Here is a 19,634-nt window from a genome sequence, read left to right on the forward strand (position 1 = left end):
GGTGTTGGATTCGATAAATTCGATTAAAAATCGAATTATAAATAGCGTTCAATTACAGTTACGTCTGGTTTTTTTAGCTTTTAGGTGTGATGGAGATTTTTATGGAATGATGCCTGTTATAATTTCTACAGTCTTGGGCTGGACTTTAAAAATTGTTGGTTTGCCGTCATCCGACCGACCCTAAACTAAAGAAGATTTTTTTCCTTCAAAAACTTCAAACAATAAACTAGCCATATTGTATAAGGGTTGCGAAGCGATCCAGACTCCACCTCAATTCGCAAGTTGCTAGCAAAATAAGAGACTCTAAAAATCCCTCTAATAAAGCCGCTATAGAAACAGGGTCGTAAGAGCCTTAATGCCAAACACACCACATAATCCACGGTGGCACAACACCCGCCGCCGCCCGCGCATCACTCTTTTTTTCCTTCTAGCTATTCTAGTGTATAGTCATCTGGGGTTATTATGGGACAGTTAAAATTAAGGGGTAAATACGGGACACCCCTAAAGATGGTGTTATTGTTATAAATTTGGATTCAGATGGGGAGGATTTTGGCTGCTAGCTGCTAGAAAAATGTCTAGTTAGATAATTCTAACATATACTTTTGATGTTTCAACAAAAGTTTCATATGTCACCATAAAAATCAATTTTCGTAGTTTTAGAAGGAACTTTTCAAGCTTTAGTGTCAGGAAGAGCTGCAATCACTTTGAATATATTTTGACTGAATTCTGGCATCAAGATACTATGGTTTGAGATTATAATAGTCTCATTGTCAAACAAAGCACCTTGTCTCTAAAAAGTGTGTCCCATATTTACCCCGTAGTCAAATCTTAATTTTGGGGTAATTATGGGACACTAAAGTTTGAGTTTCAAGTGTTTATTTTTTATAAGAAAAGTACAAACTTGATTTCCTAGTTTAATGGAATCATAACGACACTCTAAGTCTTACAAAACCTTCAAAGGTTTGCATCTAAATTTACTTCAGTTGGTCTAGATTGCTCTATACAAATATTACTGTTTAAAGTGTCCCGTTATTACCCCAAAATGGGAAAAAAGCTGGGGTAAAAACGGGACACTGTCACTAATTTTGTTGAAAGTCCTTTAAATGATAGCACTTGGATTTGAAGTCATCAAGTGAATGCAAAACCTCAAATATCATGACCTTTTGGAAAGATATCTGGATTTTTCAATAACATTTTATACCTGTCCCATATTTACCCCGAGGGTGTCCCGTAATTACCCCAAAATGCGGGGTCATCAAAAGTAAGTAAACAGAAGCCAAAATCTACAAAAGATGGCTTGTTGTTGGTTCTTGGCCAGACTCGGCAAGCCTCACCACCAATACGGTTTTTACTGACCCTGTATTGATTTGTTTTCTTGACAAATTCGATAAATTTGATTACCTCCGTACTTCTTTATCATAGAATCTAATATCCACTTGGTTTTGCAAGGTAAGTTTCGTTCACTAAAAGAGCACTCCTCCCGCCCGCACGACTTGCAAAAACCTCTCATTGATTGACCTTATTTGATACTTGATACTTGCTGTTATTAAAAGTCAAGGGATAATGAAGATTTCTATTTCTATTTCTATTCAATAATTCAGAGGGTACATACGTACAATTTCCTGAATGTAAAATAAAATAGTAATAAAATAAAATCTATCTAAATATAATAAAATCTAGAATTTAATAAAAAGGCAACCACTTTGGATTAAGAGGTAATTGAATATTGCAGAAAAAAGAACTTAGATTACTGAGGAATTTAAATTGGTTACCAAAAAGAGCTACATGGCTGTATTGACATTGAAAAAAAAACTACTACTAGATCCTTTCTTTTACCTTTCAAACTATTTTTTTTTTCCATTTAACAGCAAAATAAACATTAAAAACCGAAGAACCACTGCTTAGATTGCTTAGATGCGTGCCGCCCGCGCGACAATTTTATCAACTTCAGATTCAAAGTCCGTGTTTCGACTTCCGGTAATTTTGTTGCTGTTCGCTGCTAGGGTACACCATTTTAAAACGGCATTTTTCGCAGTCCTAGCTACCAAACCGAGAAAATTTTTGTGGCTTCAAGCCAAACCAGTCAAGGTCATTTTAATAAAATCATTGGTTTGAAGATGTGATTTATATAGCAAATTTTATAGCAAATTTTCGCTTGGGATAGAAGTTAAAGGTACGTGCACAATATACCAAAACTGCTTCACTCATAAATTCGCTTCGCAAAAATCTAAACTCCTGTTGTTTCAAGCATAAGAATCATAAATTCCCTGCTAGCACTTCTGTTTTTCATTCAAAATTACCTAAATGTAAACAAACTGTTACCCTTCCATGGACAAAAAATCATAATACGCCAAAATAAAAAAGAATTCCGATGGAACGACCCACCTCCAAAACCTAGGGTTGGGTGACGGCAAACCAACAAAAGTCCACCCCTTGTGATTGTCAGTTAGTCACACTAGCGTCCCGCCGAAATGCATATTAAAGATTAATGCTGCGAAAGCGCTATATTGTTTCAGTTCGAGTTCCTGTATGTAAGACAGAGAAATGTAGTAAAATAAAAAGTAAACAAACATTGAACCTTTTGTTTGTCAAAATAAGAAAGTATTATAGCTGCAGTATTACATGGCGTCCTCCAGCTTTTTGGTCCCCCCTAATATGAGCTAAAATCCCCCATCTGGCCTTTCCCCCCCACCTGTCTTTAAAATTCGTGCTCCCCCCAATTGGGAAATCCCCCTAGCCGTATTGTATAAGGGTTGCGAAGTGATGATCCAGACTCGCCTCAATTCGCAAGCTACTATAGCAAAAAAAAGACTCTCAAAATCCCAAGAAAGACAGGCTCATAAGCCTGAATGCCCAAACACACCAGGAAGGTCTGTATTTATCCTATTACTCCCCCCACTAGGTAGAGGACTGAATATACCCCCTATTCGCCTTTCTCCCCCCATCAAGCTTGAAATTTTCACTTCCCCCCTGGCACCAAAATCTGATTCCCCCCCCATCTTCCTGGGGGGGGATGATCCCATGAGTATAATGATTATATTCAGAAATAAATCCATTTTCCAACAACCACCAGCAAGGTTTCAAACAACGCTGCGGCATTACTGGCAATAAATTCTGACTTAAAAAATACAGGTCCAGTTCCCTGGAAAGGGTATGATTACACTTCCAAATGACTTTTCTTTACAATAACATTTGTCTTCTCACAAATCCAAAAAGATACAAAACCAAGGCTATAAAACCAACACGGGGGTCAATTTTTTTTACAACAAACCGTCAGATCAAACTTTATAAAGATCAACCATGTAAATGTCACTTGTTTGTGATATTTGAATAATATTAAAACCTTTTTGCCTATACTTGGTTCTTCAAAACCATTTCCCTTTCCCGCAGCAGGCTTTAAAGTTCATGTTGACCCCCGTTTTTTTTGCGCGGTAATCTAGAAAGGCCTTTAGTGCGGTATAAACAAATGATTTCATTGGTTTAAAAAAGTCAAAACATCAAGCTATATCACGTGATCAGAATCATGATCGGAGTGAACGGTCATACGTCATATGATATTTTCGGGCGTTTTAATTCGGCAAAGTTTAGTAAACTCGACCACGTATCAATATTTTGATTTTTCAAGCGGGGATTTCTGTAGAATGATAAAATATGGCTTGGCTGGAATGGACACCATAACAGCAGTAACGTACGCAGCCGCGATAAAAAATATCCAACAGCACTTTTTTTTTGCAGTTTTTTGCCTAGACAATATAGCAAACAATGTAAATATAGGCAGACTGTGCCTTTAATTGGCTGTAAAAAAATTCTGTGTTGATAGAAATTTCTCTAACTTTCAGCAATAATAGAACAAAAACCTATTAAACAAAATTAACCAGCGCATTTTTTAAATCTTTCTCCTTTTTCATCTTCAATGAAGCACTTAAAGTCAAATAGAATTATAAGCACATACCGTGAGTGGTCCTAAATCTGACAGCCCTGCCTAAATCTGACCCCCAAATAACTGCTATGAAAAAAAATTGTGATTTCTTTACTTAACTTGAGAATTAATCATTAAAAACAGTGTTTTTCAGTGTTTTTCAGCCAGAAACAGCTGTTTTGTCCAGTTTTTGCGCTTTCGGAAGCTCAAGTTAGGTACTGAAATCATCTATACTCGCAATATATCACTAATCTTAATTTTTTGAGAGCTTTCCAAAAATATACAGCAGGTCCCGTTTTCTCAAGCTAAAATTTTCATAAATTTTTCACCCTATGATTTTTGCCTGAGACTGTCGTATTTGTCCGAAAATCACACCAAAGTGTCCGAAAAAAAATTGGCACCCAATTTATTTTGATTCCCCTACCCCTTAGCTTTCCAAAAATGTATAACAAGTGCTTTGACTAAGAAAATCAACCGATTTTACAAATTTCCCCCTACTATTTAATGAAATTAACATTCTCAAAAACTATGAAAAATTGCCTAAAATTTGAGCCATAGATGAAAAAATTTGAGCCAAGCCAACCATGAGAACTAATTTGAAGATCAACTTCTCAAGAAAAAGATCTATGGGGGAGACGGAACCCACCTAGATCCGCTCACTGCCGGATAGGCTTCCGTCAACTGCTCCAACTTCTATCTGGCCTGTATTTTCACTTACTGTTAAATCTCTTTGACAACAAATTTGTTTTGATAACTCCACCAAGTTTACCAATCATACTTTCTGTCATAACATGTGGCAGTAACTTTCATTGATAGCACACCCTTTTTGGACCTACCCCGGTGGGGTGGAGGTCCTATAAATTAACCCATGTTCCCTAGTTAGTTAGTTAGTTCGTTCGTTAGTTACCAACTTTTCTCGAGATTGGCTCATTCAATTTTTCTGATTTTTTGCACAAAGGTGCATTACTATAAACCCTCTAATGTGACGGAGCCCGATTTTCGAAAAAAAAATTTTTCCGGCCGGTAGAACCGGAAATGTCCCGAAAAAAGCGGTTTTTTGAGATTTTCTCGAGATTTTATCATTAGTTTTTTGCGATTTTTGCACATAGATGCACATTAGTACTGCCGAAAAGGTGTCGAAAACCGTTTGCCGAAAAAAAATTTTTTCCGGTCTGTAGAACCGGAATGTGCCGGAAATCGTCGTTTTTTCACATTTCCGTCACATTTTTTCAACTTATTTAATTGTTTCTTTACAGAAAAGTGTTCTTTATGATGATGCCCAAAATTTAGCATCGTTTGATTTCCAAAAAAATCATCCTTTGAATCCGGAACTCCTTAAAAATCGCCGGAACAGCCGAAAACCGGCGTAAAACGGTTTTCCCTCATTTTTTCAACTTATACTCGACAGATTTTCATGATTTTTTGCACAATGATGTAAAATAACAATGCCCAAAATGTGACAGAGCCCAATTTTCGAAAAAAAAAATTTTCTGGCCGGTAGAACCGGAAATGTCCCGAAAAAAGCGGTTTTTTGAGATTTTCTCGAGATTTTATCATTAATTTTTTGCGATTTTTTGCACATAGATGCACATTAGTACTGCCGAAAAGGTGTCAAAAACCGTTTGCGGAAAAAAAAATTTTTCCGGTCTGTAGAACCGGAAATGTGCCGGAAATCGTCGTTTTTTCACATTTCCGTCACATTTGTTCAACTTATTTAATTGTTTCTTTACAGAAAAATGTTCTTTATGATGATGCCCAAAACTTAGCATTGTTTGATTTCCAAAAAAATCATCCTTTGAATCCGGAACTCCTTAAAAATCGCCGGAACAGCCGAAAACCGGCGTAAAACGGTTTTCCTTCATTTTTTCAACTTATACTCGACAGATTTTCATGATTTTTCGCACAATGATGTAAAATGGCAATGCCCAAAATTATACATTACTTCCATTAAATTCTAATTATTCGTTTTATAAATAGGTAGGTCCATTAAAGTATTACTTGTTAACTTTTGTTTTCATTTAAAATGACCGGGCGCCGAATGGAGAATTAGAGAACGCCCGCTGCCTAACCGCCTACCGCCCGATGGGATTAACAAATAGCGAGTGTGTAACTTGCCGCGCGAGTGAGGTTAAACGCTCCATCGTTTTGCCACTAATTTGTTCTTCTTCGTTCCGGACACTCACACATGTTCCACTACGGATTTTTTTCACATTTCGATTTAAAAGCCTACTCGATGCGAAAGAGAAATTGTGTATTTTTAATACACGGTTCACTAAACTCAAATCAAATGACTTTGGAGGTTCGGTGAAATGGTGGTGGAATGGCCGTCCCATGTTGCGTAAGATAGTCCCAAGTTGGAGCAGTTGACAGTATTTCCTGGAAATTTTGCATTACATGCGGGATTGTTTTTACGGAATTGAATGATAAATATTGGTTGGTTGATTTTGGCTGCTGCATGTTTTATTTTGTTTCAAACTTTCAAGTTTTAATTAATTGTCTTGCAAACTTGATTCAGGTAACTTTCATCCTTGTTGTTGCAAATACATCCTGTAGATGACTAATGTTGTTTTTCTGAAAGCTTAATTCCCTTAGTGTGACTAACTGATTGTCCAGACAGTACTAATCGAACGTTCGATTGTGATCGAAGTACTGTAATCAATAATGATCAATAACAATCGAAGGTAATCGGTCAACACTTATCAATTCTATCGGTGATCGAATACTCACTCAATCAGACTCAATTCCAAATCATGGCATTTTTATCGACCATTTTCTATTTGTTTGATCGTTTCGATTCAATCACTTTCAATCACTCTCTATCATATTGAATACTTTCGATCATATCTTATGGCGGGCCTTCTTTTTGTGCTTTGGTTTTACAGTAATTAACTTAAATTTTGTTTTTTTTCAAGATATATCATAGTAATTGGTTATCAAAGTAATCAATTGGTTCTCAAAGTTGTCAAAGTTATCAAAAGTAATCAATAACAATTAAAGTACTCGAACAGTTATCGAGTCTTCGAAGGGTTGTTAAGAAAGTGATGGAAGACTCACATTGTTAATCGATAAATAGTTGTCCAACTACTTTCATCATTATCAATTACTTCAATAATCAAATTTATTCTATACCTGTAGGCAAAAACAGCTGTTGGATAATTAACAATATCACATATGGCTATTATCACCACATAGCAATTGTTTTATTCAATTTTTTTTAAAGATGTCATGGATTGTTGTATGTTTTATTACTCTTGCTAGAAAAGAAACTTTTAAAATAGTTCTATTTGTCAATTTCACTTTACATTTTAAATGACTAAAATATAATTAAAAAGTTGATAAAGAGAAAAATTTCGAACATTCCATTTTGTGAGCACTTTTTATTTTGTAAAAAATGTTTCAAGTTTTTCTTTTGTTTTTGCCTTTAGGTATATATAGAATAAAACGTATATTCGATAGGTTTTACGTTGGTTATTGGATTTATTAACCCTCAGTGATGATATTCAACTTGGCTTCGCCTCTTTGAATATTCATCACCTCGGGTTAACAAATCTCAATAACCAACTTTTACCTATTGAATATCTACTTATTATCGATTAGTACCGTCTGGGATTGACATCTTACTGCTTATTCGTGTTTGGAGAATTGAGGAGAAAAATACTTTGATAAAGGTTTATATGAAACACTGGATGTTCTTTGTAAAAACGTAGCATTTTTCAATCATTTGTGTGTTTTTCAAGTTATGTCACGTTCCAGTTTGTTGTGAAGTACTTTTGTTCGAGATTTGAGAAGAAAAAGCTTTGTTGATAAAAAGAATGATGAGTTTGTTTTTTTTTCAAAATTTTTTTTATTATTTTCTTTCAATCAATAAAACGAGTTCTCACTTATCAAACAAATTATTGTAATCAATTAACTTTTAATGAGCTTGTAAATGAAACAATTGTCCTTTGGGAATTTATTTGGGATAGTTAAGAAACGTCAGGTTGAATGTTATTGTTGTTGCATCACTAAATTTGAATTTTTGTTCAAATTAAGAACGCATTTAAGAACATTTTTAGGCTGAAAATTGCTAAAAAAAATCAGCACTTTTTAGGTGTTCTAATAAAAAAAAAAACGTGTATGTCGTGGCAGATGCATGACCTTGGAGTGACTGAATGTTTTGAAATAATTATTAAATTTACTTTTACGCACCTTTTTTTTTTATGGATCTGCTTTCTGAAAGAAGTTTAAATGGCACTTTAGTGTCAGGGTTGAATGGTATTGTTGTTGCTTCACAGAATGTGTATTGGGAGTGATAGAATTTTTTTTTAATTATTTTTATACTTGATGAAGTACTAAGTACAAAGATGTGTATGGGTCTTTGCTTTTTTGTATATTTTATCAAAAGTTTTAATGTTCTGTCACTTAAGGGTTAGTGATTTGAATTCAGCAATAATGTCGATTAGTTTTTTATTTCTTAAGATAGCAAAACATTTACAAATGTCCAGACGGTCGTAATCAATAAAATCGATCATAGATTAGAATCGATAAGCTCATTGATATTTATCGATGAATTACATAGATACTGTCAACTGCTCTAACTTCGGACGATTGGTCAATCATGGGACTGGTTGATATCTGGCCTGTATTTTCACTTACTGTTTGTTTTGATAACCAAGTTTATCAATCATATATACTTCTTCGTTCAGTTTAAAGTGCACAGAGACGTGTGTGTGTTCCACTACAGATTTTTTTCCTATTTCGTTTTAAAAGCCTACTCTGTGCAAAAGAGAAATCGTGTATTTTTTTCATTAACTCAAATCAAATGACTTTGGAGGTTCGGTGAAATGGTGGCTGAAATGCCGTCCCATGTTTTGTCAGATAACCCCAAGTTAGAGCAGTTAACGGTATTGATTAAAATCAATAATCGATAGCTAGTCGATATTCACAATTTTTTCGATTCATGGAGGCCCATGTACTCGAACGGTTGCCTGCGAAATTGTATAGCATTATTGTTGTTATTATAAATAAAAATGAGGTGTCACTGGAGGGAGTGATGACAGTTTAGCTTTTTTTTATGTTTTCAATTATTTGTTCGTTGTAACATCCCTTTTTGACGTGGGTTTGATGGATATGCAGGGCTAATTTGTCCTTTCTTCTTGGCTGATTTTAACTTGTAACTTTGCCAATTCAATCATGGGGACTGAGCCTTTACTAGAACCTTTATGCAATATCTGGAGTTGTTGTGTGCAGGTTAGTTCCAAAATTTTTTCCCCAGTTTCCTTGAAGTGCTTCATCTGATCCATGACTTCTTGAGTAAAAAATTTTGAATAAGTTAAGTTGAATAAGTTAAAATAAAATGAATTTTTGATGTCATTTCATAATTGTGTTAAAGATGAATTTAAACACGAGTAAAGTCATTTTTATTAAGACATCCTAATGAAGATTTCGTAGTGAGTAATACCTTGAGGGAAGAAATTTTTGCGAGAAGAAATTTTCGCGGAATTTAATTTTGCGAATCAGAGTGTCAAAATGGCAAATTTCACGGAATTTAATTTCGCGAATGAGCCGATTTCAAAAGTTTCACGGAATTTAATTTCGCGATTGAGAAAAAGTTATCAACTTAGATTAACTTTTAAGCAGCACGGAGTTGTTTATATTTGTTTATATTTTACAAAAAATACACGTTATAATGCTTAACAATCAATTTTGTCCATCTTTTTTGGTTATACCTGGTCAAGAACAACAAAATAAAAGAAGAAGAAAAAAATCGAATTTCGCGGAATTTAATTTCGCGATTTAACAATTTCGGTGTGTTTCGTGGAATTTAATTTCGCAAGTTACGCCCAAATTTGCGAAATTAAATTCCGCAAAATTTTCTTCTCGTGAAAATTTCTTCACTTAAGGTACAGTGTAATACTTGTAAACAGTGTAACACTGCAAATTTGATTTCTAGTTTTGTGCTCGTTAACTTCTCTCTAGTATGTTGCCTTTATCATTTATAGAAAACAAGTAACAAAGCTCCTTTTCAAATATATTTTATATTTCAAAGCTACTTTGATTTTGACCATGACTTCTCTTTCTACAAAGTTGAAACTTTTTTCTGCCATTGAAAGCTGATAGAAATCGTTTCATCCAGCCACTGACTTATCGAACTAAAACATTAAATCATCATTGAACTACCCACGAACCACGAACATTTGATGCAAACTCTATAAACATTTCATAAATTACTCCATGCCAGTACGGTTAAGTTTTGATTTCATTTAGAGATGCTGGATCGCTGAGACAAATAGCCTTTTTAACACAGTCAATCTTTTAGAAGTAATTTTGACCTTCATCAAGTGTTTTCAAACAACCCTTATATACATTTTTATCACAAAAGACTGAGCAAGAAAATTGGAATAGTACTGAAATGATTAACTTCACAACATTATCAAAAAGAGCTTTGTGACAATTGATGAATTAATCCTGATTGCCTGACATCGCTGGCTCTACCCTTGCGTAAAACCACAGTCAAAATGTTGTTACTGTGAGGGTAAGATATTAATTAACGAGAGGTAAATTCTAGTCATTTAAGAATTGAACGAACAAATGATCAGTCCTCAAGAAACTACAAGAAATGATAGCAGAAGAACCAGTTCCTCTTTTCCATTCTGGTCTGCAAAATATTCATCGTAGTCGAAACTCTGTGTTAGGGATGGGAAAGATATGATTACGTTACGTCACGATGTAGATAAAATATTATTTAAAACATGGGTCCAAAAATTTTGTCCTTTGAAAACAAACGGGTTATTAAAGCAAAAATAATCAAGGAGACAAACTTAATTGAAAACGGTATGAAAGGCATAACAATTTCAATTGCCCACCTTTCAGCACAACAGTTTTGAATTGTTTTGATCTCAAAGTTAGTATTATATATTTCAACTTTGAAGCTCCAGACTATCTAAGGGGCCTAAAATGGCACTTATACTCTGTTTTTTGTGATGAAATTGCCCAGATTTGTTGTTCAAAAAAATCCAAATAATTATAAGATAATTTTTTCAAAAATTTCGGAAAAATCATGAAAAAAAGCGAAAATTTGAATATTTCATTCTCTAAATCATTATGACTGCTAGAGTTAACATTTTTGAGATTTTGCTTGAATCATTTCTAGTTATAATAGTTACACGTTTGCAAAGTTAAAAAAAATCGAATGAACAGTTTTTGAGATATGACATTTTAGTGACCAAACCCAGGCTAGCTAAATCGACCCCTAAAAGACCCTTGTAAAACCTGAAAACCACCGATTTAGCCCGTAAACTATCTGGTTTCATAAATACTATATGTTAAGGCACCAAAAAATCAATATGGCGTATTTTCTACCAAAAGGTGGCGCGATGCTAAGTCATTGCTTGGTCTAATAGACTACAGTAGTAGCTGATTTTAGATCTTTAGGCTTGAACTGAGAGAATTAACAAACAGGAGGCTTATTGTCTGCAGTGTTAAAAAAAAACTCGGCGAAGTTACGTAGGGGAATGTCAATGAACTGCGACAGTGACCCGACGACCAGAAAACAGTCCTATCGAAATAAGTAAAGACAAGATGTTTTTCCATACATAATGTCCTTACAAATTATTCCTTTTGATTGGTTTTTTGAAACTCGTAGATGCTAAATAAATTTTGTCTTCTTTTCCCTTTGCAGACGTCACCGTCCTGTGTTCCGTTATTTGTACCGTTTGAACACTGATGTTGAAAGCTCGTCGGAAGTCGAAGGACAAACAAAATACAATCTTTCGTTTGAGGGCAACTAGTTAAGCTCCGCCCAGTCAAGTCAAGCTACCAATATTCAAGTTCCTATCTCCTCCACATCAGATCCACCCTGCCCACCCGCTAGGTAACCTCCGGAACATACCATCTAGGAAGCGAATCGGATCCAGCTTTCCTTCAAATCCAGCGAAAAACAGCAGCCGACCTCCCTCTCATCACTCGGCATTATGTTTTGGTAAGTATTTGATATCAGCTTTATCCTGATTAGATGATTGGAGAAATCATTCTCTTGATATTGGCTCGCCCAACCCCATCTCTATGACCCGGTAATTATTTCTGTCTACGCATACCTTACTGATCCGGCGAGAGTTTCCGGTTAACCTTGTTACAGTGACACACTGAATATGTCGGTGTATCCTTGTCTCATCATTAACACGCTGATTTTATCGATATCTGTACACCCCTGTCTCAATGACCTTTCGAACATTTCTCCTATCATTCTTACTTGGTAAAAGTTTCTGGACTCGCTTGTCTAAGTGACACGATGAGAATTCCAATTCACCCTTGTCTTGCGACCCACTGACTATTTCCGTATGTCCCTGCTTCGATATCAAATATTAAACAAAGAAATATCGTTAAAAAGCATAACTAAAAAATACACTACGTAAATTTCTGTATATTTTCACTTTCATCTTTTATTCCCTTCAGATCTCATCTTTCATTCGAAACTTTAAAGAACGCTAATGGTGAACGTGGAGTTACAAATGGTACTCAAAGACGTGTATATTTTCAATGTCTTATCACCAATGACTTACACCGAATTGAGATACAATTAGAGACGTTTTAAATGTTTTCGAGTAAGTTTTTTTGTTAAAACCAGTACCAGTGTTTTTGTAAGGAGGCCAACAAGGTGCTGCATATTTCTTGTACGTAGATTGGACAAGCGTGGAGTGGCTTTTTTCTGACTCTTTTGAAATAAAGCATGACCAGACCTATTTCTTAGCGTGCCGAGGTAATATTACACTCCTCCTTTTAGATTTTAAGCCTCCTACACACCCAATAACAATAATTTGTTAGCGTTGAAATTATTCCTCTCGTCTCTGGGAGAGATAATTCCAGCTTTAGGCTCAAAAGATTTTGACAAAGTTACTTCTTAAACGAGACAGTAAGATTCACAGTGTCCTTTTCTATTTTAGATTCATCAATAATGAATTCCAATGGAAAGCCTTGATCAGAAAGTATTAAAACGCGTTCACCATACATTGAGTTAAAATCACAATCATGTTGACCAAAGCGCACCTGATGCTTTCAACGAATGGCAGTCTTCAATTACACTTAACATCCGCTATCAAGAAATGTTTTGGGAAACGTTTTGAAACAGAAATTTAGTTGCGTCCAAAGAAATGCCAGGTAAATAAAACAGTTATAGACACCCCCTCTCACAAACCTTTTCAGCCAGTGGTGGTAAAATTAATGGACAGAAACTCGAAGGGGACTGATAGATACTCCTATGTTTATTATGGAATTTGAATTACATTATTTTTAAGCCATAAAACTTAGTCGGGATGAAAAAAAATACCATAATATTTTGGGTCAAGCTGGAGTTTTTACAAGATACTTACAAATCAGAGATGCTTAGAGCATTGAACTTTTTCCTATCGTATACAGTAGAATTGATTTATAAAATACACAACTATGCCAACACTCTCCAAAGTATCTACACTCCCAGGTCCCGAAGTCCCGAAGTCCCGAGTTGAATTATGCCAACACTCTCCAAAGTATCTACAACCCCAGGTCCCGTGGTCCCGAAGTCCCGAGTTGTATTATGCCAACACTCTCCAAAGTATCTACACTCCCAGGTCCCGAGGTCCCGAAGTCCCGAGTTGAATTATGCCAACACTTTCCAAAGTATCTACAACCCCAGGTCCCGAAGTCCCGAGTTGAATTATGCCAACACTCTCCAAAGTATCTACACTCCCAGGCCCCGAAGTCCCGAGTTGAATTATGCCAACACTCTCCAAAGTATCTACACTCCCAGGTCCCGAAGTCCCGAGTTGAATTATGCCAACACTCTCCAAAGTATCTACACTCCCAGGTCCCGAAGTCCCGAGTTGAATTATGCCAACACTCTCCAAAGTATCTACAACCCCAGGTCCCGTGGTCCCGAAGTCCCGAGTTGTATTATGCCAACACTCTCCAAAGTATCTACACTCCCAGGTCCCGAGGTCCCGAAGTCCCGAGTTGAATTATGCCAACACTTTCCAAAGTATCTACAACCCCAGGTCCCGAAGTCCCGAGTTGAATTATGCCAACACTCTCCAAAGTATCTACACTCCCAGGCCCCGAAGTCCCGAGTTGAATTATGCCAACACTCTCCAAAGTATCTACACTCCCAGGTCCCGTGGTCCCGAAGTCCCGAGTTGAATTATGCCAACACTCGCCAAAGTATCTACACTCCCAGGTCCCGAAGTCCCGAGTTGAATTATGCCAACACTCTCCAAAGTATCTACACCCCAGGTCCCGTGGTCCCGAAGTCCCGAGTTGAATTATGCCAACACTCTCCAATGTATCTACAACCCCAGGTCCCGTGGTCCCGAGTTGAATTATGCCAACACTCTCCAAAGTATCTACACTCCCAGGTCCCGAAGTCCCGAGTTGAATTATGCCAACACTCTCCAAAGTATCTACAACCCCAGGTCCCGTGGTCCCGTGGTCCCGAAGTCCCGAGTTGTATTATGCCAACACTCTCCAAAGTATCTACACTCCCAGGTCCCGAGGTCCCGAAGTCCCGAGTTGAATTATGCCAACACTTTCCAAAGTATCTACAACCCCAGGTCCCGAAGTCCCGAGTTGAATTATGCCAACACTCTCCAAAGTATCTACACTCCCAGGCCCCGAAGTCCCGAGTTGAATTATGCCAACACTCTCCAAAGTATCTACACTCCCAGGTCCCGAAGTCCCGAGTTGAATTATGCCAACACTCTCCAAAGTATCTACAACCCCAGGTCCCGTGGTCCCGAAGTCCCGAGTTGAATTATGCCAACACTCGCCAAAGTATCTACACTCCCAGGTCCCGAAGTCCCGAGTTGAATTATGCCAACACTCTCCAAAGTATCTACACCCCAGGTCCCGTGGTCCCGAAGTCCCGAGTTGAATTATGCCAACACTCTCCAATGTATCTACAACCCCAGGTCCCGTGGTCCCGAGTTGAATTATGCCAACACTCTCCAAAGTATCTACACTCCCAGGTCCCGAAGTCCCGAGTTGAATTATGCCAACACTCTCCAAAGTATCTACAACCCCAGGTTCCGTGGTCCCGAAGTCCCGAGTTGAATTATGCCAACACTCCCCAAAGTATCTACACTCCCAGGTCCCGAGGTCCCGAAGTCCCGAGTTGAATTATGCCAACACTCGCCAAAGTATCTACACTCCCAGGTCCCGAAGTCCCGAGTTGAATTATGCCAACACTCTCCAAAGTAGCTACAACCCCAGGTTCCGTGGTCCCGAAGTCCCGAGTTGAATTATGCCAACACTCCCCAAAGTATCTACACTCCCAGGTCCCGAGGTCCCGAAGTCCCGAGTTGAATTATGCCAACACTCGCCAAAGTATCTACACTCCCAGGTCCCGAAGTCCCGAGTTGAATTATGCCAACACTTTCCAAAGTATCTACAACCCCAGGTCCCGAAGTCCCGAGTTGAATTATGCCAACACTCTCCAAAGTATCTACAACCCCAGGTCCCGAAGTCCCGAGTTGAAATATGCCAACACTCTCCAAAGTATCTACAACCCCAGGTCCCGTGGTCCCGAAGTCCCGAGTTGAATTATGCCAACACTCTCCAAAGTATCTACACTCCCAGGTCCCGAAGTCCCGAGTTGAATTATGCCAACACTCTCCAAAGTATCTACACCCCAGGTCCCGTGGTCCCGAAGTCCCGAGTTGAATTATGCCAACACTCTCCAATGTATCTACAACCCCAGGTCCCGTGGTCCCGAGTTGAATTATGCCAACACTCTCCAAAGTATCTACACTCCCAGGTCCCGAAGTCCCGAGTTGAATTATGCCAACACTCTCCAAAGTAGCTACAACCCCAGGTTCCGTGGTCCCGAAGTCCCGAGTTGAATTATGCCAACACTCCCCAAAGTATCTACACTCCCAGGTCCCGAGGTCCCGAAGTCCCGAGTTGAATTATGCCAACACTCGCCAAAGTATCTACACTCCCAGGTCCCGAAGTCCCGAGTTGAATTATGCCAACACTCTCCAAAGTAGCTACAACCCCAGGTTCCGTGGTCCCGAAGTCCCGAGTTGAATTATGCCAACACTCTCTAATGTATCTACAACCCCAGGTCCCGTGGTCCCGAGTTGAATTATGCCAACACTCTCCAAAGTATCTACACTCCCAGGTCCCGAAGTCCCGAGTTGAATTATGCCAACACTCTCCAAAGTATCTACAACCCCAGGTTCCGTGGTCCCGAAGTCCCGAGTTGAATTATGCCAACACTCGCCAAAGTATCTACACTCCCAGGTCCCGAAGTCCCGAGTTGAATTATGCCAACACTCTCCAAAGTATCTACACTCCCAGGTCCCGAAGTCCCGAGTTGAATTATGCCAACACTCTCCAAAGTATCTACAACCCCAGGTCCCGTGGTCCCGAAGTCCCGAGTTGTATTATGCCAACACTCTCCAAAGTATCTACACTCCCAGGTCCCGAGGTCCCGAAGTCCCGAGTTGAATTATGCCAACACTTTCCAAAGTATCTACAACCCCAGGTCCCGAAGTCCCGAGTTGAATTATGCCAACACTCTCCAAAGTATCTACACTCCCAGGCCCCGAAGTCCCGAGTTGAATTATGCCAACACTCTCCAAAGTATCTACACTCCCAGGTCCCGTGGTCCCGAAGTCCCGAGTTGAATTATGCCAACACTCGCCAAAGTATCTACACTCCCAGGTCCCGAAGTCCCGAGTTGAATTATGCCAACACTCTCCAAAGTATCTACACCCCAGGTCCCGTGGTCCCGAAGTCCCGAGTTGAATTATGCCAACACTCTCCAATGTATCTACAACCCCAGGTCCCGTGGTCCCGAGTTGAATTATGCCAACACTCTCCAAAGTATCTACACTCCCAGGTCCCGAAGTCCCGAGTTGAATTATGCCAACACTCTCCAAAGTATCTACAACCCAGGTCCCGTGGTCCCGTGGTCCCGAAGTCCCGAGTTGTATTATGCCAACACTCTCCAAAGTATCTACACTCCCAGGTCCCGAGGTCCCGAAGTCCCGAGTTGAATTATGCCAACACTTTCCAAAGTATCTACAACCCCAGGTCCCGAAGTCCCGAGTTGAATTATGCCAACACTCTCCAAAGTATCTACACTCCCAGGCCCCGAAGTCCCGAGTTGAATTATGCCAACACTCTCCAAAGTATCTACACTCCCAGGTCCCGAAGTCCCGAGTTGAATTATGCCAACACTCTCCAAAGTATCTACAACCCCAGGTCCCGTGGTCCCGAAGTCCCGAGTTGAATTATGCCAACACTCGCCAAAGTATCTACACTCCCAGGTCCCGAAGTCCCGAGTTGAATTATGCCAACACTCTCCAAAGTATCTACACCCCAGGTCCCGTGGTCCCGAAGTCCCGAGTTGAATTATGCCAACACTCTCCAATGTATCTACAACCCCAGGTCCCGTGGTCCCGTGGTCCCGAAGTCCCGAGTTGTATTATGCCAACACTCTCCAAAGTATCTACACTCCCAGGTCCCGAGGTCCCGAAGTCCCGAGTTGAATTATGCCAACACTTTCCAAAGTATCTACAACCCCAGGTCCCGAAGTCCCGAGTTGAATTATGCCAACACTCTCCAAAGTATCTACACTCCCAGGCCCCGAAGTCCCGAGTTGAATTATGCCAACACTCTCCAAAGTATCTACACTCCCAGGTCCCGAAGTCCCGAGTTGAATTATGCCAACACTCTCCAAAGTATCTACAACCCCAGGTCCCGTGGTCCCGAAGTCCCGAGTTGAATTATGCCAACACTCGCCAAAGTATCTACACTCCCAGGTCCCGAAGTCCCGAGTTGAATTATGCCAACACTCTCCAAAGTATCTACACCCCAGGTCCCGTGGTCCCGAAGTCCCGAGTTGAATTATGCCAACACTCTCCAATGTATCTACAACCCCAGGTCCCGTGGTCCCGAGTTGAATTATGCCAACACTCTCCAAAGTATCTACACTCCCAGGTCCCGAAGTCCCGAGTTGAATTATGCCAACACTCTCCAAAGTATCTACAACCCCAGGTTCCGTGGTCCCGAAGTCCCGAGTTGAATTATGCCAACACTCCCCAAAGTATCTACACTCCAGGTCCCGAGGTCCCGAAGTCCCGAGTTGAATTATGCCAACACTCGCCAAAGTATCTACACTCCCAGGTCCCGAAGTCCCGAGTTGAATTATGCCAACACTCTCCAAAGTAGCTACAACCCCAGGTTCCGTGGTCCCGAAGTCCCGAGTTGAATTATGCCAACACTCCCCAAAGTATCTACACTCCCAGGTCCCGAGGTCCCGAAGTCCCGAGTTGAATTATGCCAACACTCGCCAAAGTATCTACACTCCCAGGTCCCGAAGTCCCGAGTTGAATTATGCCAACACTTTCCAAAGTATCTACAACCCCAGGTCCCGAAGTCCCGAGTTGAATTATGCCAACACTCTCCAAAGTATCTACAACCCCAGGTCCCGAAGTCCCGAGTTGAAATATGCCAACACTCTCCAAAGTATCTACAACCCCAGGTCCCGTGGTCCCGAAGTCCCGAGTTGAATTATGCCAACACTCTCCAAAGTATCTACACTCCCAGGTCCCGAAGTCCCGAGTTGAATTATGCCAACACTCTCCAAAGTATCTACACCCCAGGTCCCGTGGTCCCGAAGTCCCGAGTTGAATTATGCCAACACTCTCCAATGTATCTACAACCCCAGGTCCCGTGGTCCCGAGTTGAATTATGCCAACACTCTCCAAAGTATCTACACTCCCAGGTCCCGAAGTCCCGAGTTGAATTATGCCAACACTCTCCAAAGTATCTACAACCCCAGGTTCCGTGGTCCCGAAGTCCCGAGTTGAATTATGCCAACACTCCCCAAAGTATCTACACTCCCAGGTCCCGAGGTCCCGAAGTCCCGAGTTGAATTATGCCAACACTCGCCAAAGTATCTACACTCCCAGGTCCCGAAGTCCCGAGTTGAATTATGCCAACACTCTCCAAAGTATCTACACTCCCAGGTCCCGAAGTCCCGAGTTGAATTATGCCAACACTCTCCAAAGTATCTACACTCCCAGGTCCCGAAGTCCCGAGTTGAATTATGCCAACACTCTCCAAAGTATCTACAACCCCAGGTCCCGTGGTCCCGAAGTCCCGAGTTGTATTATGCCAACACTCTCCAAAGTATCTACACTCCCAGGTCCCGAGGTCCCGAAGTCCCGAGTTGAATTATGCCAACACTTTCCAAAGTATCTACAACCCCAGGTCCCGAAGTCCCGAGTTGAATTATGCCAACACTCTCCAAAGTATCTACACTCCCAGGCCCCGAAGTCCCGAGTTGAATTATGCCAACACTCTCCAAAGTATCTACACTCCCAGGTCCCGTGGTCCCGAAGTCCCGAGTTGAATTATGCCAACACTCCCCAAAGTATCTACACTCCCAGGTCCCGAGGTCCCGAAGTCCCGAGTTGAATTATGCCAACACTCGCCAAAGTATCTACACTCCCAGGTCCCGAAGTCCCGAGTTGAATTATGCCAACACTTTCCAAAGTATCTACAACCCCAGGTCCCGAAGTCCCGAGTTGAATTATGCCAACACTCTCCAAAGTATCTACAACCCCAGGTCCCGAAGTCCCGAGTTGAAATATGCCAACACTCTCCAAAGTATCTACAACCCCAGGTCCCGTGGTCCCGAAGTCCCGAGTTGAATTATGCCAACACTCTCCAAAGTATCTACACTCCCAGGTCCCGA

Source organism: Clytia hemisphaerica, unplaced genomic scaffold, assembly GCF_902728285.1.
Source record: "Clytia hemisphaerica strain Z4C2 unplaced genomic scaffold, Clytia hemisphaerica genome assembly, whole genome shotgun sequence".
Taxonomy (NCBI): Eukaryota; Metazoa; Cnidaria; class Hydrozoa; order Leptothecata; family Clytiidae; genus Clytia; species Clytia hemisphaerica.